Here is a 25,308-nt window from a genome sequence, read left to right as displayed (position 1 = left end):
CCTTTGGCTCCTCTCCTTCCTCTCTGTCTTGCCTGGCTCCTTCCCTTTGCCTTGCTCTGAAAACAGCTCTTCTCTTCCAGTCCTGTGAAGCTCCACTGCTCCTCCCAGGTGCCTGCAGTGGGGAGCAGGCAATGTGGCAGGTCATGCCTGTGACAATGGCTTTTGTTGTCAGAAGCTCTGTTCCAATATCAACATATTTGGCACAAAATATACAGAGTTTGGACAAGAACATCATGGGCTTGATCCAATTTCCATTGATGTCAGTGGAAGTTTTTGCTCTGACTTTAGTGGGTGCTGGATCAGACTCTGATGGCTGGTGACTAATGCTCTTTTCATTGTACACTTCATAATGCAAATATTCAGAGAGGAACATGACCCAGAGAAATATAAGGTTCTTATTTTTCTATATTCATTCCCAACTCTTGGCAACAACAGTCTAACACAAATATTGTTTTTAAATACTGTCCAAGGAGATTGTTTATCTATATTCTTCACCTAGCAGCCTAGAAAAACAAACTCCCAGTTTAGAAATCTGTTTGACTAAGGCAACATTTATATTAAAGCAGACTCATTGAATCTTTGTTAAAATAGAATATATATTATCTTTTACCGCCAAGTTGAAACTCTTTGCTCCCCGGGCTCCCTTCCTTCTTCCAGTAAAGCTGTCACTTGCAGTACACAGGACCATCACTTTGTTGCTGATAAAACATCTACTGTGGACTGCATCTTAACCTTAGCTGTGCAAACTTGCATATTTATCATGTTAATTCCTACACTTGGAATCTGAAATTAGAGTGTTATCTTGACCAAAATAAATAGCAGTTAGAAAGCCATTGACATTTTTTCTTCCTTCTGCAGGCATATTCCTCATCTAATCTGGGACTTGTACAGTAGAAATGATTAACTATTCAAGTTAGCATCAACTACTCCCATAAATAATATAGATGTTTTCCATCCTTGCTACTTTATGGTGAGAAACATGTCTGTGGTGCAGTAGGACACAACATGTGAATATGAATGTAAAATCTACTGCCACTTTAGTAAAATGCATAATGAAGATAGAAAAAAATAATCCAGGCTCTCCGTACACTTAGGTTTAGCCTCAAGTAATTGACAGATAATATCTTCAAAGATTTCATCTCTACTCAAGATGCTTTTGGCCCTCACAAGTTATTAAAAAAGAAAAGAAATAATTATGTTTCAATCTTTGTCTCCTCAGTTCTCTATCTATAAAATGGGAATTATGCTGCCACCTAATTTTCAATTGATACTTTAAAAATAAGTGGATAAATGTATCTATGAAATTTCTGACACTTAAGGGCAAGGTCATTTCCAGGATATAATTAATAAATTTCTCTATATTGCAGACTTTGGATTAGCTATGCTAAAACCCCCTAAGCATTGAATAACTAAGTACCAAGTAACAGTGGATATCTCATCATTCAGTGGACAGGGGAAAAATAGGATTTTGCAGTGTGATAGTATTATGATACGTTTCATCGTGAAGATTTACTCATTGCCAAAGCTAGGCTCACATTTGCTATTTCATGAGTGCTTCCTATGCATTCTTAAAACCCTTTTAACTTTTGAGTGGAGTAACCCAATTAGCAGATCAGAGAGAGGCCCTCAGGGGATCTCACCTTGCCTGTTCCTTGGCACCCTGCTCCTGCAGGTTCCTGGGGAGGGTGGGAGCTGGCCGTGCCCGGGGTTCACTGTCCTGGCAGCGGACACCCTCGTTGCCCAGGGCTCTACAGGCCCGGGGTAGAAGCTGGGTCTTTTCCTGTGTATACGTTTAATGGCTTTCTTGCATCAGGGCGTAAAACCAGAAACTTTGGGCATTCCAGATTGAAAATAATGCCAATATTTACAGAATTTTTTTTTTTTATGAATATACCTTAGTCCATTCTAAAAGAGAATATAAACTGGTAAATTCATATATTAGCATTGAAATGAAATAAGGAAGATACAGATGTTAAAAACATGGAATGTCTGCATATGTCTAAATTATTACAGTATACAGTACTCTTAACTGTGAATTTCACTGATATCTGTGCAATGCCAAAGGATAAAACTTCAGTATATAAAATACTAAAACTGTAAGAAGATGGGACTGTTTTCTCCATATAAGTTAATTTTACCACTATAAATTCATGTTAGCATGTTTTGTTAGCCTTTTTGATGAGAATAAGACTTGTGTTGTCTAATTTATTATATTGATTACACAGTGATGAACTGCTTTGGCCTTTTCAATATGCTATTACAGGATTGGTTATCTATTCCAGTTCATTACTGCAAGCTACTTTGGTTTAAACATGAAAGAAGTGGAAAAGCCAGCCAATAAAATGACATAGCTGTAGAAAGGTTAAAGAACTATGCAGCATTCGACTAAAGCTGACAAGCATTGAAGTTTGGATTTCTCATTCTTATGACAAAGATGATAATGGGAAGAGAAAACAGCAGTATCTAATCCATTTTTATGACAGTGATTGTAATTAAATTGGAAAGGATATAAAAGCAACCTGTTCTAATTATAATTTATATATCCTTATCTTACAGCCCTTCCTCAATTCTTCTAATTTAGAGTCAGTATACCAGTGCAACCTTTGGACAGTGATTCTTTGGGAAACAGGCGAGACGATACATACAGAGCACTGTGTTACAAAGTGGTTTATATATTTCTAAAGAGATTTGTATCTACTGATAATATTCTAGACTAGAGAATGAGTGGTTTAAGGTATAGATAAGAATTTTACTGCTTGATGTTCCCCAGAGTGAGAACATGTGTCATATGAATCTTTTGTGAATCATTATTCACAGCATTTGCTAGGATTCATCTTTACTTTGGAGTGACCAGTGATTCTAGATTCAGGAGTTTCTGTCTTCCATTAACTCAGACATTAACTTTCCTTAAGAAAATGGATGATAAAAGTGAAATGAAATGATAGGAATCAATAATTTTTATCAGTATGGTAATATATAAAGCAACCCACTTCCTACAAAACTGAATGAAATGTGGGACTGACTAAATATTTCACTATAAAAAAGTAAATTTTGCTTAGATTAAGGTTTATTTTTTTAAAAAAAGGCTGTAGTACATAGAAAATTTAAGGTTTCAATTAAATTTATCATCTATATATTGGCATAAAGTTTGTTTTTCATAGCCTAAATAATGGTCATGTTTGGCAAAGTCATTTCTGTATCCCCTCCACAGACAGTTCTAAGCAGTTCCTGAGATTTAATGACTAACTGGCTACCATTTAAAGCCTCAGCCATGCAAAAATTTTTAACATATTCTCACCTATAAGCATAGGTATAAAAGATTATCCATGCTCAGTTAGCTCAGCATCCCACAGTAACAAGAAATGGAAGTTTATGGCAGAGAATAAGATGTCTACACAAGTATAAGAAATGTCTGTGGCATGAAATGATGAACGCAAATGACAATTGAGAATGGCCTTAGATACTGATACAACTGAATTTATAGAGGTCCTGCTGTTCCTAGACACATAGTATAGCACTATATCTTTTCCCCTCTCACGACTGTGTGGATCATGCTGTTTATGTCAGTCCAGTCAGCCTAATGTTGCTGCTGCTGCCTTTTGCCCTCAGAGTTTATAACAGCTCAGTACATAACTGTATGAAGACCTACCAAGTTAACAGGAAACGTTCTAGAGAAAAGCAATTTCATTTTTATCTGGTATTTAATGTACTTATCTTGTATTTAGTCTTGTAGATCACAGTGTTTGGGTTGCATGCAGTGATATACAAATTATAATTTCTCTATCTCTCATTTAAAAATGAATAATTTCATTTAAAAGTTTCCTATTGGTAAATATTTGTAATGATAAAAACCATGTTTGTCTGTGTATTATTAAAAAAGTAAACAGATTTCTGAATAATTTTCAAGTTTGGATCAAACCTCTTTTTCATCCCAGCTGGGGTCATCTCTTTGTTTCTGATATTGTGAAGACACTATATGAATTAGAGAGGTTAGCACAAACAGTTTTAGTATATAGGCTGTTGGTGGCCAGTCACGAGTGGTGTCCCCCAGGGCTCGGTTTTGGGGCCACTCCTGTTTAACATCTTTATTGATGATCTAGACGAGGGGATCGAGTGCACCCTCAGTCAGTTTGCAGATGACACCCAGTTGGGTGGGAGTGTTGATCTGCTCGAGGGCAGGGAGGCTCTGCAGAGAGACCTGGACAGGCTGGAGCCATGGGCTGAGGCCAACTGGAGGAGTTTCAATGAGGCCAAATGCCGGGGGCTGCCCTTGGGCCACAACAACCCCCAGCAGCGCTACAGGCTTGGGGAGGAGTGGCTGGAGAGCTGCCAGTCAGAGAGGGACCTGGGGGGGTGTGACTGACAGCCGGCTGAACAGGAGCCAGCAGTGTGCCCAGGGGGCCAAGAAGGCCAATGGCATCCTGGCTTGTGTCAGCAATAGCGTGGCCAGCAGGGACAGGGAAGGGATCTTACCCCTGTACTCGGCACTGGTGAGGCCGCCCCTCGATTCCCGTGTTCAGTTTTGGGCTCCTCACTATAAAAAGGACATTGAATGACTCGAGCGTGTCCAGAGAAGGGCAACGGAGCTGGTGCAGGGTCTGGAGCACAGGTCGTATGGGGAGCGGCTGAGGGAACTGGGGGTGTTTAGTCTGGAGAAGAGGAGCCTGAGGGGAGACCTCATCGCCCTCTACAGCTCCCTGAAAGGAGAGTGAAGACACATGGGGATGAGTCTCTTTAACCAAGTAATAAGCAATAGGACAAGAGGGAATGGCCTCAAATTGCACCAGGGAAGATTTAGACTGGATATTAGGAAGCATTTCTTTACAGAACAGGTTGTTAGGTGTTGGAATGGGCTGCCCAGGGAGGTGGTGGAGTCCCCATCCCTGGAGGTGTTTAAGAGTCGGGTCGACATAGCGCTGAGGGATCTGGTGTAGTTGGGAACTGTCAGTGTTAGGTTAATGGTTGGACCGGATGATCTTCAAGGTCTTTTCCAACCTTGATGATTCTGTGATTCTGTGTGATGTATAATAACCTTTTTATCAACAATTTGCTTATTTTATTCCTTTATAAAGTTGGTGGGCCTCTGAGAAGATGGTTGTTGTTTGCTTTGTCTGGTACAGACAGGGATTTTGTGGGAAGATGGGCTTCTTGAAAGACATTGCACACACAGAAGTAGGGAAAGAAAGGTATATATGAAAATGCTGTGAGCAGGGACATGAATTAAAGCAGAATCTGAGAGACTTTGGAAAAGATTATGAGGCATGTCTGCATGCAGCTAGGCTTCTGACAGGATGTAGAGAGGTTTTCTAGGGCCTTTAAAGAGACTGTATGGAGTTTATTGCAATGCAGAAAGCTGTTGAGGTGCTGATCTCAGGTCAAACCTGGTGGAAAAGCTCATCTGCAAGAAAGGAGTTTGTGGAGAAGGTCCAAGAGCCCTTTTAGTTGTTTTTCATGAAAAATCCCCCTCAAAACTCTCTCCTGACCTTGGGCCTTATCAAGCTTTTTCAGCTGAATTAGTGTAAATTGGTGCTTTGGTATACTGCGATCTAAATGTCTGCAGGTGCTGGCTCATCAAAAGAAGTAATGATGCAAATATGATTCCCAGGGGCATGTGGGTCAAAGAGCACTGTGAACTTGATATGCCTTTTGCAGGTGTAAAGCAGAGGTTACAACTCATGTGCACACATTTTGGTGCTGTGGAGTCCAAGACAGTTTTGGATATGAAATCTGACTTTCAGCTGTAGTACAGAAGGTTAACTTGAATTTCCAGGTTCAGTTCCTGCAGGTGATGACTTACTCAGCTAATAAGGAGGCTAGAGATATAGCACTGTTGGGATATACTTGCTAAATGCACCATTACTATAATGATTTGTAATTAGACACTAATCACCATATAAAATGCTAATAGAATAAATGTACTTGATATTTTTTCATGCTTCTGGCAAAGTCTTCTAGGTATGCCATTTTCTCAAGGGCATGCTGAGCAAAAGCAGACTGAATAAAAGAGTTGGAGGATGGCACTCACTTTCTGCTGTTGTTTCTCTTTTGAAAGAGAATTATTGGTTGTTTGAGGATCATTTTAAACTAACGAAAGCATTAGGTTGTATTCTATTCCCAGTCTCTGCCCATGTGTCCTGCTGTCTTCCTTGTGTCTGCAGTAGCAATTAGCTATGGGGCTATGTCTCTGCTTGTCAAGAAAATTATACAGGTGGAAATCAGTACTATTTTGTTATTGTCAGATTACATTTTAGTCTGTTTGGTCTTAATTTATGACAGGATTATGGGGAAAGAGGCAGCTAAAAGGGCAAGATCCTTCTTTTGGTAATGGTCTTTACTTATGTAAGCTTAAGTTTATTGTCAATAGTAACCTGATTTAGAAGGCAACAGCAGAGCAACTGAAAATCTGCTTCTTGTGCACACATACCATACTCAGTCACTATTGTTTTGTGCAGAATAGAGGGCTCCTTCCACATGTTCCTCCCTAATCTGGGAAAAAACGCAGATGTGTAAATCCCTGTGGCCTTTCTCCACTTTGCCTGTCTGCATGCACCCATATGCTGGTACGTGCACCTGTGTATACTCTTTTCCCTGCTTCACATCTGAATACTTGCAGGCACAATATACTCAGGGCTGGGTTCTCACACACTCTCTGTCTAAATAAATCCTTTTTCTTTTCAGTTTTTTATCCCACAATTTGATTTATTCCTTTTGTAAATATGCAGGTCAGCAGTCTCTGGGTGTAGAGAAGGTTTCGATAGCTTTGGCTGGTTTCCATGTCAGTTAGCAGCACTGTGTCATGTGTCTGCCTGGTGAGAAGAAGAAGGACTCTGAACCTGATCCTTTACCATCTGTGGTTGATGTGATGACTAACTAGCTTATTCAGTTCTTACTCTGACACCAGAGAAGATGAAAGGAACAATATTTATAGGGAAAAGTAATGTCCTTTATTCAATCACTTGTGGTATTTAGGTTGATTTCTCTTTTCTTCATGCTATGTAGTCTTCATTTCAAATAGAAAATTTAGTTACTTCTAGTCAGAATAAAAAAGGTGTCATAAATAGCACATTGTTTATGGATATGAGAAGAAAGATAGGAAAAGATAAGCCACACATTAGAATTTTTCCTTTCAAATCCATGGTTAAACTACCACTGCTGCTATTACACCTGGGATATATGGAGAAGTAAAAGATCATTGTCTAATCCACTAATCTTGTAATAACAGATATTTTTCTAATCTTTCTGAATTTTTGTCATTAGATTATTAATTCATTCTTTAATGGCTCTGGTAATATATGAGGAGGAGAAAAGCTTGCTATATGTCCTCTGTACAGGTTTGCTGAATCTCAAGACATTTAAATCTCTATAAATGATTCAAAAGGGATAAAATTGCATACTGGTCTGAATATTATAAAGGGGTTGGTTATATTCAGTATAAAACTGCACTCCCAGATCTGTAACAACTCAGCAAAGGATTTTCTCAGATGTACTAGCAATAATATGCCACCAACAAAACTTGTTATGTAGTGACATCACTTTTTTGCTTATGTGAAATCTAAGGTTACAGTAAATCATCTATACAAAAAATGTGAAATTTAGATTAAGTAATAGGGATAAGAGGAGGTCAGTCTTTGTTAACACTTTTGCTTTTCTCTGTATTACTAATAGCTGGTGACTTGCGTGATACATATGTCATTGATATCTATTATTGGCTTGCGGGAGTTTTGCTTATTGGTTTTAGTGGTAACAGCAGATGCTGTGGCACAGTACAGGTGGAATGAAGTTTTAAATAGATAACATTCACAGGCATATAGAAACTTCACAGATCTAATTATTTTCCCTTGTTGGAATAGATGAAGACTCAGATTTTAAAGTGTTGGGAACTGAAACTCTTAACACTCAGGCAGTTGGTCCTTGTTTAAAATCTAGATTTCTCCATTGTGCTCCTACGCAAGAAAATTAGAAAGCTGGCTTTCTGAAAATGAACGCTCGGATACCAGCAAGCTGAGTAAGACTTCAACTAGACAGGTGAAGAATCACAAATTCCGAAACTCCCTGGGGCCTGCTTGACTTAGGAAGACATCCCCACACGGGATTTGTATCTTGGACTTCTTTCCTAGCCTCCCTCCTTGGGATATGTTAATTTTGAGTTCTCTCAGGCGGTGGGAAGGCCTGAAACATGCTCTCCTGCTTTCTGTATGAGTGTTCAAGCTGTTGATGAACTGCTCTGTTAAAGGGGGACTTTTGACAATACCAGTATCGTTTCACATAAAGTACTGATTAGTGTTGCATGCAGCCTGATTCAACTAGATCAAGGTGAGACATTGCAATGATGTCAGTGCTCTGAACAAGTGTAGAAACAAAACTTTACCTTCCTTAGGTATATGTGGACTTATGAGATCTTCAGGGTTAGGCAAAGAGGCTCAGTTTTCAATGGGTTTGTCTCTATTTTTTCTTATTCCTTTTTAAAAATTATTATTTTGATCCTAAATATCAATTTTCACTTGGAATGATAGCAGTCATAATATCGACTGTTTGAAAAACATGTTCTGTGACCATGCTTTCTTGAAAACAACAAACCACAAAAATAAGGCTCTTACACCTGCCTGGTTTAAAAAAAAAAATAAGTTTGACAAATTTGCATAACGGTGTATCCCACAGAGTTATTCCGGTGCTTAATTCCTATATTTGAAATATCTGCAATTGTTATGAGATTTTCAGATACATGATCAGCAACACACAAATGGCTGAGTTTCAAACTACAGCAAACTATTTAAGAGCTAAATATTTGTTACAAGATTTAATCAGCTAAGGAGATTTATAAGCTGAACTACTAGAGTAAAAATATATACAGTTAGGCACAAGTTACAGCTGATATTGCTGTCTAATGTGGAGTTAACAAATGGACAGTTAAATAAAAAGAATCTTAATGTTATATTCTTTTTGTTACTTTCTAACTTTGGCTGCATGAATGTGTAGAGTTTTCTGAGGTTCTATTTAACGCCTACAGAAGACGAAGTCAGAGTTTCTATTCACTTTAAAGGTAGGTGGACTTGTTTATTAGTCATTTTAGTAAAAAACTGTGATTTTCCTGTCAGCTTTGCGGTGCTAGTGATCCTAGACTGTTCTAAGAGACATTTTGAGAGATATAAAATGTTGGAAGATCTTTAAAGGATGTAAAACGTATATTACAAAATCTTAGCAATCTATTTATGAAATCACAACCTTTTATAAATAGGCAAGAACCTACAGGGTTACTTATACAGAGAAAATTGTATCATTTCCAAACCATTGGTTTCACTGCCAATGAAGCAGACCAGTGAGATAATAGATTTAAAAGTAACAATAGCATCTAACAGTAAAACAGATTTCAGAAGTCTGTAGCCTTCAGATGATTCACATGTGTTGTAAACTGCTTGGAGGAGAGATCACTTTTCTGCTGTGTTTCTGGAGTGCCTCAGAACAAGGCACTTTCCTGTGCCTGAAGCTTTATAGAGTTTTGCAGTACAAATACTAATGGTAATACATACTAATTGTTCTTCTAAAATAAAAACTATGGGCAGAACAAAAATTCCCCATTCCATCTGAAATTTATTAATGCAGCATGAAGACTTCTGTACCTGCATGGTTATATATTCAGTAAAGAAGAAAAGAGAGAAACTGCTACCAGAGTTTTATAGGAGACGTCACAGCTTTTGCATGTTGTGGCATCAGATAGTCAACCCATCAGCATGATTTTCTTTAAATATGTTTTCTTACATATGTAAATATGGGATGGGTTCTGCCAGCTGAGGTTAGATTTTTCTTGAAGCTTTAGAGTGAATCAAATGTGATTTGTAAAGTTACAGTTTTACAGACTGGGATATAACATCCAGCTGCCTATAGGTCTTCACTTTGTTCAGCCAACAAGTTGTGAAACATGGATTAAGGCAATGTTAAAAAAAAAAAAAAAGAAAAATTAGGATGATTTAAATGTAGTGGTGTAATGTTTTTTCTAATATGCAGTTAAAGGAGGGGTTATGTCATGATGTACTAGCCACTGAAACTATCACATGGAAAAATAACTTCTGATCAAATGCTTCCAGATCAGATATTATACGATTATATTAACTTGTGGATTGTCTCAGTGGCATCTCTTTCAGATGTAGATTTTCAGATGGCTAAATTGCGGTCAGTATTTTTAGTGGGTACCGCAATTCAGCAGAGCTACGCTCAGGATTAATTTGCTGGGTTACTTTAAATTGCTTTCTTGTTCCATCAGAAAGCACCTGTTCATTCTAGTTCTTGTTATTATGGATAAACCAATATGGCATTTTCATGTTTGGTAAAATTAGACCTAAGGAGGATTAATTAACTTGAGCAGTGAGCAGTTATACTACTACTCAACTGAGAGTGAGTATCAAGTATTAAAAAGTTTCTTGAGAGAAGCTTATTAACCCAAACTTTGATTTGGTAGAGAAAATTTTTGTATGATACACCACTGTCCAGATTTTTCATTTTATTGTCTAGCAGTTGTGCTGTAGTAGCCAGGAAGATGTGATAATATAGGCTGAGGAAATGTGTAGTGAGGAAAAAATATCTTTTAATAGACAGAGGTAGAGAAAGAAAGAAGAAAGATCATCAATACAATAAGAATAGCAATCAGGGTTTCACTTTCCAAGTCCTGACCGTAAAACAGTTAGTTTAACAAGGGACAGAACAAGCTTTCTTAAACCTTGCTTATTGAAATTTTGGCAACTGTGTTCCACAGAATTCTTAGCCAGTAGCCAGACCATCTCTTTGCTCTCCCTGCCTTATCCTGTCCTGGCTGGACTGCATGCCTCAAGCTAGATACTCACTACAGTACAGACTATCTTGCTTTGAGGAAGGGTATGGGGGAACCTTTATTCTTTTGCATCATAGCCTAAAGGGTAAACTCTTATTCAGAAAAGGTAAGGGATTACCCTGTCCCCTCCATTCTAGCAAGCATGATCTTGCTCCTCCACAGTGCTATAATGACTGATACTGGGTATTCTGGTCTATCTGCCTATGACATTTGGTTCATTGTCGTTGGGTCTGGAAACCCAATCTGATGGTAGTCTAGGCTGAGTCCAGATTCTAGCAGTTAGGGCACACGTTTGATTAACAGTGCTCTCATGTTTAGATTAATATTTCCAGGACTGTACAAAAATGGAACCTGTTATGGTGTAATAATCAATGTCCATGTGTATTGCAAGGAGTGGGATCTGAAACAGACTTTCAGAAACAGAAATCTGTAGCAGACTTTTCCCCAGTCTGCCTGAGGATTCATGATTACATGATATTCCCTCTTCAACAGCAAGGGCAGCCACAGACTAGAACTGGGGTTAGGGTATTCTTCTGCAAGCCTTCTTCAGCTGGTTGAAGGAGCACAAAATTTCTGTTTCTTGGTCAGATGAGCAAAACTAAGGTAATTATACAAGATAGTTACTAACAGGAGGGGACAGACATCCCCACCATTCAGACACACCCCTTTCTCTTTATAAGGGGACATATGTGATCTGTGAGTTACCTGTGTGATGATCTGGGTTCTGACAGGATGGAGGTGCTCAGCATAGCCTATTGGTTCCTTAGACATTCACCAGAAAAAGTCAGCGCCTCATTTAGGTGTCCTTACAGTGCCCTCCGGAGGTCTTCAGGGCCATCTACAAGTTGCCTGTGTAGGGAATTTATGCCTACGCAGTTGTCCTTGAATTGGCAGAACCAGGTGTAAACTCTGATGCCCACTACAAAGCATAGTAACTGAGGACTTTTTTTAAAGCCATACGGAGTCAGGATCATTCAAAGGAAAAAGAAGAAGGATAGCCAAAAAAAGGCAAAGAGAAATGTCTTCTACCAAGTCTGAGTATTGGGAGAAGAGGAGTCAGAGTGATGGGGAGTGTAGAGATAAGTGGAGCTTGGAGTGGAGGGAGATGAAAGATGAGCAATAAATGCTATGGAGGTGCATGCTAGAACGTGAAGAATGAGCAGTGGGAAGCAGGGATCAGAAGAGAGAATCCTCATGATTCACATTCAACAAGGTCATTAATGTGCTACTGTCCTACAGGTATAATAATAGGACAGTTGATGATGAATGCTTTCTGTATAGATCAGTAGATTTACTCTATAGAAACTTTGTATTTTCCAATCTGCTAGTGTCTGGCTATATTAAATAGTTCACTGTCCTCTCTTGTAAGATAAAACTAACTCTTAATGAGAGTAACTGGTCTAATTAAATGGTCTGCCTTAGGATTTGCCATTGTTGTGATTAATTTCTCCAAGGTGATCAATCTTAGTAGCCAACTCAAACAAACAAGAAAAAATAGTAAGTCTTAGGTTGAACTTACTTGTAATTTAATCAATGCATAATGGTTCCCAGATGAGACATGTACACTTTCTCATACGAGTCTGCAGTTTGTTTGTTAACAATTGCACAGTTTGCCCATCTTTCTTTAGGTGAAAGGATAGCATTTTTCACTCAGGGTAAAACAACTGAAAGGCCACTCCGTTTATCCAGACCAGGATAAGGATCTGACTGTTTCTTCACTCTAATCAAGTTTGTATAAGACTTGTTGCAGGGAAACAGAATAACTAAGAAATAATTTAGTGTGAAAAGAAAATCTAAGTGGGATGGTGATTCCCAATAAGATAAATGGAAGCTGGGGACACCATGTGCACAGAAGATGATGAGATTTAGGTGCCTACCTCCCTTTTGTGTTTTTGAAAGTCTTTGTCTAAACCCTTGTTCTTCTGTTGACTTTCCAAGGAAGATTTAACAAACAATCTGACAAATTAGTTGCAGTGTAAAGTAGTCAAGTTGTTGCAGGTCTGTAGATGAGGAAAGAGCTATAATTTTTGCCTCTGTAATGATCTTGAGCTTTTCTAGTTGTACTTTTGCTAGCAGTGGTGGGATGTATGTGTGGGTGTTGGGGTTCTTTTGTTGTTCGGATTTGTTGGTTTTCTTTTTTCATTAGGAAGGCTGTTGTATGCTTCACATATTTAACAGCTGCCTTAGAAACAATGGACTGATTCTGTTCTTAGCTTCACCATTCTAAATCTAGAGTAATAGACAAAATGATTGATTCATTTAAATTGTAAATTCAGAACATTTGGTAATCTACTTAGCTGAGAGAAGTACTAACATTGTCATTTTTCTGCTCCATATATAGCTTCCTACAAGTTCCTCCAACACAGCACACAGTTGCCTATGATTTCTCTTATTCTGGCATCGCTTCATACTTCTTCAGTGAAATGAATTTCAGCTTACACCAGAAAGAAGCAAAAGGAAGGCCCCTTCCAGTACCCTTAGGGATAGCAAAGCGTATTTGCAGAGAAAATACATGGAGTAACAGGAGGACTAATTTGTTTACTTTGCTGTCTTCACACAAACACTCATAGATATAATTGAGGAGGATGGCATTGCTCTTGGCAAACAAACTTCTATCAAGTTCAAGTGTTTGGAAAAGTTTATGTTTTTTCCTTGATCTATCTGGTTTGTAAGCTTTCATAGTACTGAGCAGAGTAAACATGAGTTTCAAGGTCCTAAGAAAAGAGAGCACAGAAGAGCATCGGCTTTGATAGAGGAATTCATTGGAAATGCTTGCCCCTATCTACCCTTCAGAGAGAAGGAAAATGTTGCTTAGACTTACACTTGTGCTCCTAGGGGAAAGAAGTCATTGCTGGAAAGCAGAGTTCAACAACAGATGAACTCACCAAATGAAGGAAATTGCTGTCTTCTGCCTCCCTGGCTATTCCTGCCAAAGCAAAACATACATTTCCTAAATTAGAGCTCTTGAACTTTTTCTGTATCTTGATAAAGAAGTTTGCCTGTCTTCTTCCTCGACGATCTTCTTTCTATTAGCAGTTTCTTGGACCATTGCTTTTATTTTTGTCGGTCCATCCTGAGACTACCTCTGTGGCAGCTGCTGGCATTGTTTGGATTGAAAAGTAATATCCTGAATAACAGTCACATATTTTGAGCTGCCTTTTAATACGTTTTAGAAGGTGGAACCAGGAAAGCTACCACCATGTGAACCAACATGCTGTCCAGGCCAGAGACAGCCTTAGATCAGAGCATGTGACCTTTTTTACCTAAAGTTCTTTTGCTGGGGCTTCAGGGGAACAACAAGCAAAGGGTGATGGGGAAGTTTGGGCAGAGCCTGTAGCATGTACCTTGAGAAGCACAGATACAACCTTTCTCTGTGAGCTGCCAGGAATGTAATAGCTATGTCTTCTAAAAGCATTTTTTGGAAGATGTAGACCAGCTGCTGATGTAGCAATGAAGGTGGAGAAAACTGAATCATGACCATGTCTCTTCCCTGCTCTCACAGGAGGACAGAGCTATAATTTTGCTTGATCACTGCATAGGTCCCACTGAAAGGGGGAGAAAGTATTTTCTGTCTTTGTCACCACTTCTGTATAACAGCCTGCTGAAAAAGGCACAAATATAACACACAGAGAAAAGATTTATGATTTATTTTCTAGCATGCTCTATATATTGAATTAAGCTATGATTCTCTGGGAAAAAAAAAGAGTCCACACATCAAATAATATTCAACACAGAGCTAGGGAAAGAACAGGATTTTTTTTTTTTTTTTTTCCCCCCACAATGCTGAAGCTTATTTTCATTTCAGTTTCAAACAAAATACAAATTATTCCTGAAAATACTGCATTATTCCTGAAATAGATGTCTAATAAATTTGTTTCAGATGTACATGGCATTTCAATTCTGCAAGACTGAAATGTTCCTGCTTTAATTCAAGAAAAAAGCTACATATTGGAGTTAGAATTTGGTTTTAAATGGAACGATCAGATGCTTTGACATTGGTGAGCTTTTTTTCCTTGGGAATGAAGCATAGACCAAAGTGATTGAATTTTGAAGTATTTTGATTTTGACAGAATTGCATTTTCTATTAGAGGACTGCTTAGCTGAAGTTGTTCTGACATCCTAGAATGGTGTGACTTGAGTAAAAAGAGTTCAGTAACTAAACAGCTCACTTGAGTAAACAGACTAACTGTGGGTATTTGTAGGTAGGTCTTCCCTCTAGAGGAGAAAATCTTTCTATACGCTTTCAGCGTTCCAGCTATTTCATGACAGTGAAAGGATAAGAATGTTCAGAGTACCAAGATCCAGAGAAAAATGTGTCTTGTAGTGATCAGCAGACAGTTTTGTGTAGACAGTTTTGTTCTTATTCATCCAGTTTCCTGCTTTTTTGCTCTACTCAAACCCAGTCCTGCTTGCCATCCTTATTTGTGTCTATTCATGCCTGGTCCCCCCTGCCACCGTTCTGCTCAGACATAATGTCACTTATACTCGTTCTTCACAGGTCTGTATTTCTAATTAAGGAATCATTTTCTGACAAACAGTGGTATCCATAGTCTCAGTTCTCTTGACGAGTGGCACAGTAGAAAGGAAAACAAACAGCCCATTTGGACACCAAAGTGAAGTGTGGCTTTTGCAGAGAAAAAAATCATTCCTACTTGTTGGTAAATGAACATATCTATGTTTCTTCCAGTGTCTGCAAACTGAACTTTTCAAGGAATCATGATCTCACCATGTTTTGATCACTTTTCCCAAAGGATGGCAAAAGGTATGTGGTTGCCCGCTTACATTTCTCTGTCAGCTGGAAAGCTTGGGCTATTGAAGCATATTGATAAAAAGGGACTTGCTTCTTTTTTAAAAGCAGGGAAAAACAACTCCGTTTTTCCTATGCTCCTTCTGGGAGGAGGAGAAAGCTCTCAGTGTGGGACAAATATCCATTTTGGAAAGGTGTAAATTTAAGGACAGAAAATAAAAAGCAACTGGAGGTGTTAAACAAAAAGTGTGAGTATACATTTACTACCTCCATCATTACCCAATAATTCAGTTTTTATGGCCTCAGTTTACAAAGGCCACATACAGAAAATCTGCAGCTTCCCCCAAGTTCTTTACCACTGTTAGGCTATTTACCCACTGTGATGACATCATTCAGGTCACAATTAGCCCCTAACAAAATGAGACAGGACAAATTATCCTTTACATTCAGTAAAATGCAGATGGGGAAAATAATTAATCATGTATCTCCCCTTTTGTGAACAGCTTCCTTGTACTTCAGGAAGGGATGTCACCCTGTAAATTAGTCACTTGCAATCTGTCATTTCTGATCCATAATGGTAAAATGACTGTCCAGCTAAACAATTTACAGAACATTTGAAAATCCTTGTGTTACTATTGACTGCACATGAGTCAAATTTGCAACTGATCGCTTAATCAATCTGCACCTTGGATGCTGTACGCCATTCCGACTCTGCTTGAATGAAGCGGCTAGGTAGATAAGCCTGACATGCATTTCTTTCTGCACTAAATGATTTCTTGAGGTTTCTGACCTCTAATCATCCTCTCCAGTACAGTAAAGCCAAATGACTTACCTGCCTATTTTGTGATCTTCTCCTGTACTCATACTGGAATCTTCCTCCACTTAAATGTATCCTTTCCTGGGTAATGTGTCTCATCAGAAAAGGGCTTAGTTCACCAAAAGATTATGTTTCTTAAAGGATAATTGTGGACGATCAAATTGTGACATCACTTGGTGACAAATAATGCTAAATTATTTTGCCTTCATAACTAACTGTGCCTGTCCTTTGTTTGTGCAACACCTAAACTTGATTCTTTAGCAAAAATTATCTCTATATATGATCTATACATTAAAAAATAATAGATGTCTCTTGCACTAAGAGCAGGTCACTGGGTGTACGTTGGTGACAGACTACAATAGATCAGATAAAAGAAATCAAGTGTCTTGGAATGATGATCTGCAGTGAAAATTTGAAGCAGGAAATCCCCTTTTGGGCAATGCTGTAAATGAAGGAAATCTGTCATTTGGAGGAGACTCCCACTGAGTTCTTCCCAAGGGGGACGGTTGGGAGCTGACCACAGACAGCTTTATACAATCCATCTGTTCCCCAGATTAAGGTTATTTTGCCATCCTAGTCTTACATTGAAGCAATGTTGTGTGATTGAAGAATATTTACCACCAGGGTTATCACATTGTAACAAAGCATATGGGTACTTCAAACCCAGGAGAAAACAGCTGTGTCTGCTCTGTTGGAGGACAGCATGCAGGTGTAGAGTATTAGTTGGTGTTTTAAATGGATTTAGCCCAGTAGGAGCAGAGATGGACTCTGCTGGAAGACATTGAAGAAGTGTAGGAAGCAGGACTGTTCTAGAAACCAGTCTGCCTGTTAATTTTGGTGACAGGAGATGTGTAAATTACTTTAAAGTGAACTCATAAAAAATAGGATTTGTTCTGCTAGTCTTGTACCACTGTTGTTTGTGCCACATCCTTCCTGAAAATATTTTGTTTGAAATTTCTTCATAAATTGGAAAAAATAGCATAGAATAGCAGAATGGTTTGAGTTGGAAGGGACTTTAAAGATCATCTGGTTCCAACCCCCCTGCCATGGGCAGGGACACCTTCCACTAGCCCAGGTTGCTCACAGCCCCGTCCAACCTGGCCTGGAACACTGCCAGGGAGGGGGCAGCCACAGCTGCTCTGAGCAACCTGTGCCAGTGTCTCACCACCCTCACAGTAAAGAATTTCTTCCTTACATCTAATCTAAATCTACACTCTTTCAGTTTAAAGCCATTACCCCTTGTCATATCCCTATACTCCCTAATAAAAAGTCCCTCCCCATCTTTCCTGTAGCCCCCTTGCAGTACTGGAAGGCTGCTATCAGGTCTCCCCAGAGCCTTCTCTTCTCCAGACTGAACAACCCCAGCTCTCCCAGCCTGTCCACATAGGGGAGGTGTTCCAGCCCCTGATCATCTTTGTTGCCCTCCTCTAGGCTGTCTTGAGCAGGTCCGTGTCCTTCCTATGTTGGGGGCCCAGAGCTGAACACAGCACTGCAGGTGGGTCTCATGAGAGTTAAGCAGAGGGGGAGAATCCCCTCCCTCGAAGTGCTGGCCACACTTCTCTTGGTGCAGCCCGGGATACAGTTGGCTTTCTGGGCTGTGAGCGCACACTGCTGTCTCATAGCCAGTTTTCCATCCACTGATACCCCCGAGTCCCTCTCCGCAAGGCTGCTCTCAAGCCAGTCTTCACCCAGCCTCGACCGGTTTGGGATTGCCTCGACCCGTCAACCTGATAGTGGAAGAGAAAGAAGGGGAGACTCTCTGCTTGAGGAGCAGGTATTTAGTTGCTTCAGGGCTCGGATGCGCCTTTCTTCTCCCACCCCTAGGCAGGCTGCCCGCAGAGGCCGCCCAGGCCAGCCCATCCCAGCCGAGCCGAGCCCAACAGAGCCCAGCCGGGCCCAGCCGCGCCGCCGGAGCCGGGCTCCGGGGCCGCCCGGCCGCGCTCCGGACCGCGGTTCAGCTCTGCCACCTCGTGGTGCGGAGTGAGCCGGGCCGGCGCCGCCGCCTGCCGAAGCCGAGCTGCTGCGACAGCCCGCGGCGGGAGGCGGGAACGGCCGGGGGGTCGCCCAGTTCAAATAAGGGCTCTCTGTCACGGTCTGGGTCATGCTATTTTGCTTCTTAGTCAGCCTTTAGCTTTAGTGCAGCCACCGGGATTGCAAAATTGCCAGTCAGCATAAATCTCTCGTCCGGTCTGCTAGAGAACACCTATTGCTCCACGGGAGAGCAGAAACCGGAGTGGTTAACTGCCCGTTTGATAGGAAAGGGAAGTGCAGAGGTAGACAGAGACACGTGAAACGCTGTCTATAAACCCAAGGGGCTTTGGGCAGGGCGGGAAGGGAGGGATGCTGCAGCGTTCGGCAGTGCCTGTGCTGAGCCGCTGGCAGAGGCGGGCGACAGTCTGAGAGAACAGCGAGGAGGAAGGCAGAGGCTGTAATTTTCAGCTGTCCTTTGGTTTATGTCAGACAATTTTGTTGACTGATGTTTGCTGCCACTTTGCAACTTACGATACAAAAACTCCTACCACCTGAGTTCATGAGACTAAATTAAACATGGGACAAATGAAGTAAACAGGGTCCAATATAAAAAAAAAAAAAAAAATCAAAAAAAAAAATCTATTAATCAGAAGAAATTGCTTCTTTGGCAGAGTGCTACCGGCTCTGTTCTTCTGTGTTTCTTGGATTGAACCTAACTGGAAAGAGGCTAGGAGTGCCTGTTAGAAATACCTTGGCAGGTTCTAAGTATCTTAAGCCTTAGCACATTAGTAAGACAGTGGATACCACAAAGTGTAGGGACATATTACAACAGATAAATGAATGAATACACACTGTTAAGAGGAGGTTTACAACAGATAAATTAATGAATACACACTGTAAGAGGAGGTAACTGTAAAAGTATAAGGATATAGCATTGCTTGGTTATTATCTTCAGGTCACACTCATTCAACTGCAATTACTTTACAGTACTTTTAAGTTTTCATTGCTGTTATATATAACTTCTGTATAAACTGGGAAGAGTTTCCTGTAGGACAGAAATGGATACATAGTCACTTGACACAGGTGCCTAGAACTCCTAGTTCAGATTACAGAAGGTAGAGAAAATAATCCTCTTTGTTTCCACCTCCATTTTCTGAATGTAATATGTGGAAAGGGAAAGTAGTGATGTTGACTTTGCCACCCCTAAAAATGAGGAAAGAGGTGAGGCTAAGGGAATGCATTGAGAGAATCTGTGGCAAACATAGCTAGGGAACAGTTGGAGAGGAGAGACGCTATCGCCTAGCCTGCTCTTCCCTTCTTACTGAACAGAGCTCTCTGTTGTCTCGAACCTACCGTTTGGGAATTATCTGAGCTGGAAACGTTGCAATAAAATTCACTTTTTTTTTGTGCGATGAATTATTGATATTTCATTGGAAAAAATTGTTCCAGCAAAACAATCCTTCTGCCTTTTGTTACTAGTTGACTGACTGTGGTACAGTTCTGTCAGTTGTACCTGCCAGGGCTAATCCAGAAGATACTGACTGAGACTTTCAAGAGGTGTAAAAAAATTAGAAGTAAAATTTTTAGACTTCATTCATAATGACAACCAACAGTAGTTGCAGTGCCACATGCTATTATTGTCAGAGATAATCACTGATAAAAAATTGAGGGAACTTTATTTCAATTTTCATTAAAATAGCACAATTTCAGTGAAGGTTGGGTGCATCCTGGGAGGACAGAAGGACATGAAGTGTATGAAAAAAACAAACAAAACCAGTGCCCAAGTCTTAGCACTCTTCCAGGTTTATGTATTGTCCTTATTAATGTCCTAAATAATAGAAACACTATTGATGATTTGACTATGGAAGGGATGGGCTTGCTTGCAAATATATCTCCTCTGGTCCCCAGCCTGCTCTCTTCTGAGAACTGGATGTGTCTCTGTCTTTTCTCTCCTCTCTTCTCATGGAACATGTACCTTTTGATCATGCTTGTCCTTGTTACTGGTCTTTACTACATATCTGCTCTCTTTCCTTTTCTATTTTCCTGCTTTAACCTTCCTGAGAAACTTGTTATCCATACAAAGGCAAACAAGGCAGTGCTCTAAATGTCACCAGTACAAAAAACTATTAACCCTGTAAGAGGCAGAAAAAAGTTGGGGAACATGAAAAAGAAGAGATCTAGCTTGCTAAAATTTAGTGTAAAGGTCAAAAAATATAGGGATGCTCAGCTATATAATTTGGAAATTAATGTGTAAAACATGACAGGAGGTATAAGAATGACAGGAATGTTACAGAAATGACTAAGAGCATTTGTGGAAGACAAATTGTAAGTAAGATGAGTATTCTTTGGAGATGTGAGCAAGTCCATTCATAACTGAAGTTAATCTGAAAGCTTCTTACAGCTGATAAAAATCACATAGATACGATTCCTTCTAGCTGTCACTAATACGTATTCTGAGTTTACATCACCAACTCCAAAATCAAGATTTGACATAATGAAGTCTGTTCATACAATCACAGCTCTGAACTTTATGATGTGATTTATTGCAGTATTTTGAAAACAAATAACATATCTTCTAACATTCATTCCCATATGAGCATGAAACATTCAGAGACAAGGGGAGTCCTAGCTTGGCTTTCAATGCTCTGGCAATGATTATGATGCATATGATCACTGCTTGAACAACACACCTGATGTTAGCCTACAACACATTGTATCCTGTCTCATTTTTTTCATAAATGATAGCATAATTGCAAGATATTTTGACAAAAAAAGGTGAAAGATTTCTGAAACATTACCATATCTGCTTGTGTACATTGTTTTCTTTATCATAGAATCACAGAATGGTTTGGGTTGGAAAGGACCGTAAAGATCATCTAGTTCCAACCCCCCTGCCATGGGCAGGGACACCTTCCATTACACCAGTTTGCTCAGAGCCCCGTCCAACCTGGCCTTGAACACTTCCAGGGAGGGGGCAGCCACAGCCTCTCTGGGCAACCTGTTCCAGTGAATCGCCACCCTCACAGTAAAAAAATTTCTTCCTTACATCTAACTTAATCTGCTCTCCTTCAATTTAAAACCATTACCTCTTGTCCTATCACTACGCTCCCTGATAAGGAGTCCCTTCCTATCTTTCCTGTAGGCTCCCTTTAAGTACTAGAAGGCTGCTATAAGTTTTCCCCAGAGCCTTCTCTTCTCCAGGCTGAACAACCCCAACTCAGCTTGTCCTCATAGGGGAGGTGTTCCAGCCCCTGATCATCTTTGTTGCCCTCCTCTAGGCTGTCTTGAGCAGGTCCATGTCCTTATTATGTTGGGGGCCCAGAGCTGAACACAGTACTGCAGGTGGGGTTTCACCAGAGCAGAGTAGAGGAGGAGAATCCCCTCCCTCAACCTGTTGGCCACACTTCTCTTGATGCAACCCAGGATCCAGTTAGCTTTCTCTGCTGTGAGTGCACATTGCTGTGTCAAATTCAATCTTCCATCCACTAATACCCGCAAGTCCTTCTCTACAGGGATGCTCTCAATCCACTAATTGTCCAGCCTGTAGCTGTACTTTGGATTGCCCTGACCTGTGTGCAGGACCTTTCACTTGGTCTTGTTGAACTTCATGAGCTTTGCATGATCTCACCTTTCAAGCCTCTGAAGATCCCTCTGGATGACACATCCCTTCCCTCCAGCATATCAACCACACCAGACATCTTGGTGTCATCATCAAACTTGCTGAGGGTGCACTCAATCCCACTGTCCATGTCACCAGAAAAAAATGTTAAATAGCGCCGGTCCCAGTACTGACCCCTGAGGAACACCACTCGTCACTGCTCTCCACTTGGACATCAAGCCATTGACATCAACTTTTTGAGTGAGACCATCCAGGTAATTCCTTACCCATTGAATGGTTCATCCATCAAATCCATGTCTCCCCAATTTAGAGACAAGGATGTCATGTGGAACAGTCTCAAATGCTGTCCAGGTAGATGATTTCAGTTGCACTTTCCTTATCTGCCAGTGCTGTAACCCCATTGTAGAAGGCCACCAAATTCATCAGGCACGATTTACCCTTAGTGAAGCCATGTTGGCTCATCTCTGCATAGGTCCTGTTAGGACCTTGCTCCCGCATGGGCTTCTCACATGGTCACAGCCTCCTTTGGGCATCCACCTGCTCCAGCGTGGGCTGCAGGTGTGTGTCTGCCCCACCGCTCCCCTCCCTGGGCGCAGGGCACAGCTGCCTCCCCATGGGCTGCACCACGGGTGTGGGGGAATCTCTGCTCCGGCGCCTGGAGCACCTCCTGCCCCTCCTTCTGCACTGGCCTTGGTGTCTGCACAGTTATTTCTCGTATATTCTCACTCCTCTCTCCTGACTGTTGTTCCACAGCATTTTATATTTCCCCTTCTTAACTATTTTCTCACAGAGGTGCTACCACTGTCACTGATGGGCTCAGCCTTGGCCAGCATTGAGACCATCTTGGAGCCATCTGGCATTGGCTCTGTTGGAAATGGGGGGAGCTTCTGGCAGCTTCTCACAGAAGCCACCCCTTTAGCCACACCTGCTACCAAAACCTTGCCATGCAAACCCAAAACAAAGGAGAACATGCAAAGAAATCTACAGCACAGTAACATCTGGAGGAATACTTTGGTTAAACTACTATTTAATCATGGAGTAATTAACCCTGATGAAGGATTTTAATCATGTTTCCAAGGACTTAACATTTTCCTACACTCCAGGATCACATTTGAGTTTTGATGGCCTTCTGAGTTAGAAAAAGAAAGGACAGAGGTTGTTGGAACGATGTGCACACTGTTCTGCCAACTCTTGATTCCCAGAGCAACCCATGCTCAGGTAAAGAGGGTCATTACGTCAATAATTAGCTTGACTTTTCCAAGAAGAAAAAGTAATGTACATGTTGTCAGGTCTAAAAATGCAATGGGAACAAAATTCTGCAGTTATGCCAAGACTAACAAGTGATGGAAGTGGAGATCTATTTTTAAGACAAAAATGATTGTTTAGTACCCTCATTCAACATATGATCCCACTTATCTTTTGATTTTTTCATTGAACTCGCACATTTTGAATTTTATCCCATATTAATCATAACCATTGCTTCTCTCTTTTTATTTTCAACCCTTTTTTCCAATGTATGACACATGTTTTTTTATAAATTTTTCTACCCTTGCTTTCTCTTTGTTAAACTGGATCCAGCTTTATTATATACAGAGAGATTATAGATACAATAATATGTATGAAGAAGAAATATTTCGACAGAAGAAAGTGAGGTTTAGTATTCCTCTCTCTTTGTATTTTGTTTCAACAAGATATCAACACTTAAAATGAAAACTACACCTGAATTTCTTTTGTTACTCCCAGTTGCTTTATTCTGGGCAGACACTGAATTTACTACAGCAAAATCTAAGATTGCTGAAGATGGTGTTCGTCAGAAAAGTTGAAAACGAAGGCTCCTGACACTGCAGAGCAATTCTTTTTTGTATCCCTAGTCACCTTTGCAAACCTTAATTCAATTCCTCCGTCAACCACCCTGTGTAATGAGACCTGGGCTGGAACTTTTCGTATTGATTTGTATGAACTCTCTTCCTCTGGGGACTTATTTATTCTCTTTCCCCTTACTTCACTCTCTATTTCTATTGTTTCCCCGATCTTTATGTCTCCCTGTTTTTTTATACTGCTCTGTTTTTCCTTGCTGCTCATTGTGATAAAAACTGAGGCATTTTTTGTCGGTGTGGTTTGTTTTTTTTTTTCCCCCTAACTGTCTATGTGAAAAGACCTCTCTTCTATTCAAATGTGATCTTCAGGCATAAACAACTTTACATTGGGGAAAGTTTAAGAGCAAAAAGTAGCTGACATTTATGCAATGAGGGAGTCAATGAACATTTCAAAGTTTTTTATACTATATCAGAGAATTCTAGAACAAATGTTGAACTATATCTGTGTTTGTTAGCCTGTCCCTAACAGTGTAAGATTACTCAGTTCCTACGTGCCTACATCATGTGAAAACTAATGCAGTTATTTGCAGATTTTTAAAATTTTTTTCTCTCTCTATGGCCTTGTTAAATGTAGGATTTTTTTTCCCCCAGATGTATCTTATATCTTATATTTTTGAGAGTTTATTTAGAAGAAAATTGTATTTTTCATAAAATAATTTATTATTTTGAAAGTGAAAACTCACAATAAGATCTTTTTCTGACTTTACAAAGTTGTTACATTTGTGAATATTTTCAAACCTGTCAACCTCACTAAGGACCAGGATCAAGTAGATGTAGTTTCTATTCAGCCTCATCTTCTGTCCCTTTGTTCCCCCCAGCTCTCTGATACATATTAAAATTCTAGATACTTTGTATGTGTACATTTTATCTCAAACCTGTTCATTCCAGAAATAGGTCTTTGCCACTGTATTTTCTTGACAGTTACTGCTATTAGTTTTTACTATAGTGGTGCAGAAACTCTGTTAGTGGATTAAAACCTCATTGTAATAGGACCATTCAATACATGATAAAAACATATATTTTTGTTCTACAATTTTATAGTCTATTAGTCTGATAAGGTACAGCACTGTACACACTCATTTCATATCATCTTTCTGGTGGATTATAACTGGGGATCTCAAAAATCTTGGGCCACTTTCTGACTGACAGCAGCACAGGGACGATGTTCCTTCTTTTGTGTTGGGTACTAATTTGCTGGTGTACTCATGGGCCAGCAAGGAATGAGAGCAGAGCAATGCTGAAAACTGTGAAGGAAGAGGAGCAGCAGAACAAGTTACTAAAGAGCAGTCAAGAGGAATTACATTTGCTGAGGTTTGAAGAACAGACCTGTGAACAGATCTAGGAGTTAATCATGGATTAACACTGCTGGAACTGAGGGAGTCAGCTAAAGCTCAGAAAGGCTTGTGCTGGGTAGTGTTTAAAGACATTATCTCACAAAAGATGGGCATTGCCATG

Source organism: Athene noctua, chromosome 1 (genome assembly GCF_965140245.1).
Source record: "Athene noctua chromosome 1, bAthNoc1.hap1.1, whole genome shotgun sequence".
NCBI classification, from domain to species: domain Eukaryota; kingdom Metazoa; phylum Chordata; class Aves; order Strigiformes; family Strigidae; genus Athene; species Athene noctua.
This window is presented reverse-complemented; position numbering follows the sequence as displayed.